Below are 2,614 nucleotides of genomic sequence, written 5' to 3'. Positions count from 1 at the left end.
AACTTTCTCAAATAATAATTTTAGAAATTTGAGTAATAAGTTTTGCTATAATTTTTTCGCGATTTCTCTAAAACCTTAACCCTTCGAATATTACGTAATAACTCGAGAACCGTAATATTTATATTGGTCATCAATTGCTGATAATTAGATCAATAATTTATGTTAAATTATGTAACAATAATAAGACATTTTTATATCTTTTTGATTATTTCTATTAAAGTAGGTATACTTAAATTAAGTTTTCTCTTTTCATTTTGTTCTTATTTTATAAAATCAATCCAATTAAGATAGAAATACATGAATGCGGACTGCTCTAAACAACTAGCCCAAAAAATGCTGACTGTCTACGCCTTGAGGCATCACAAATTGGTGATCCGAAAGTCTAGACTTGAAAAGGTAACATTGGAACCCATTCCATTAAGAATCGCCATGCATTGAATTGTACCATTCTTTGCAAATCGAACAAAATAAAATGTTATTAATAAATAAACTACGGATTGCACGGAAGAGCACGTAGGAATGCAAACAAGAAGAAAAATAGACACGTAACAACAAATTGCGGTAGCAGCATTTGAATGTCGTATCGGTCGTGCTACATGCCATAAAACAATCTTAATCGATCCGAGAATCAATACGATCACAATCACGGCATTATATCGCCATCGATGGATCGATATTCACAACAATCGTGACAATAAACGAGCGATTAAGGGAAAATTTGTGACCGCTTAATTGCCGGGATTCCGTGAGCGGACGACCGAACGTTCTTCGTCGTGGTCTTCTTCTGTTCGCTATTCATCCTACTCTTACTTGGGACGCGCGTTCCGCGCAATAATAACCTATTGAATGACGCATTAAAGTAAATCGATCTTTTAAACCTGTCCGTAATTATATCCATCCAATTTTGAATCGTAATATACAGGGTGTTTCATTTGAACATACGATTGTTTTGTTACATTTGCATAAGCGTATAAATTTGGAATATAGTTATAACTAGTTATTTCATAGAATATATAATATAAATAGTTAATATAAAGTTATTCCATATTATATCGGTTATGCATATATGTAAAGAATAATTTAATTGAAAAATTTTACAAAAAAAATATTCAAGGAATAATATCTAATATATTTCTATTATTATATATTAACCTATTAGATAATACTGAAACTTCTCACAGATTAAAAATAGATAACACATTTGATCTCCTATATATATTTTGGATTAAGTTTTTTGGTTAATTATTTATATATGCCGAAATTAATATTATTTATTGGATTACCTTGCAGACAAAAATCTATTGGATTTATGTCCTTTCAATGTTAATATGTCACTAATTAAACATACAAAAAATATAACAAAAAATGGGTTAATTGAATACATTATTTATAAGTTTCAAAATAATACATCGCAAAGAGAGCTCAATAAACCTGTATTCATGTTAGTAATAAATTATACATCGATTTAAAGATGACAGGTGACAGGTTTTTAAATCATCACTTTTAAAGTCATGGTCAACTGAGAAAAATATTCATTTGTAATATACAAAAGTCAAAGAATTTCAGAATTAAATTATGTTTTTATAAATAATTTAAAGTTAAATTTCACATGTTTGCTTAAATGTAGGAAATTAAAAGAGTTAAGTTAAAACTGTGTAAATATATATTATAAAATATATATCTCACACATTACGACTTAACCTCTAAGTACTATGGATAGGTCAGAGTGACCCACCTGATATTTGTTTTCATTCATGAAGCATCATCAATATTTGGGTTTCAAAATGGAACAACTTTGGTTTCCTATGTACAAAAAATGGGAAAATCAGTAATTCTGATACAAAAAAAATACCTGATATCATACATACAATAAAGCAAGTATGAAAATTTACAAATGTATTTATTTCAATGTATATTAAATATCGCTGGTGTCTAAAGCAGAGTTATATATGAATCCTCACCATTGGCAAAGAAGAATTCTATGTATTCTTTGATATAATAAGTACAACCTGTGCAGTGAATTATGATTGCAAATATCATGCAGGTTAAAATGCCTACATTCAAAAGAAATAGGTTTTTCTTTGTCCAAGCAAAAGCGACAAAAAAAACAGCAACATTTTGTGACATATGCAAATGACTAATTAGCTCTTGCTTAAAAAAAATGTCCAGGCTGTTTTGAGAATTAAGATCAGTTTTAAATAATGTTAAATTAATGAAGTAATAAGAATTAATCAGTTTGTTGAAAAAAATAATAATTTGTTGTATTTTTATTTAATAAACGGGTCATTTTGACCCATAGGTAGTAATTGTGTTTTATATATTTGTTCGTAGTAGTTACGCATTAAAATTGAGGCGATGAATGAAATACATATCAATATTAGATTGTTTTAGACCCTAAAAATCACTTTTTCTATAGTAAAATTGACTTACAATTAAGTTACGTCTTATGATTTTATATTATACCGAGTAAACATGCTATTTATATAAGTTATAGTATTATTGTATGCTACATCATGCATACTTTTTTTTAATAATCGGATTTTGAATCACCTGGTATATATTTTTATTTATTCGATGGACCTTTTGGCAGTATTGGAATTGGGCTGATGTTATC

This window comes from Nicrophorus vespilloides, unplaced genomic scaffold (genome assembly GCF_001412225.1).
Source record: "Nicrophorus vespilloides isolate i.1.1-1 unplaced genomic scaffold, Nicve_v1.0, whole genome shotgun sequence".
Taxonomy (NCBI): domain Eukaryota; kingdom Metazoa; phylum Arthropoda; class Insecta; order Coleoptera; family Silphidae; genus Nicrophorus; species Nicrophorus vespilloides.
The sequence above is the reverse complement of the archived record's forward strand: the minus strand, read 5'-3'. Positions refer to the sequence as shown.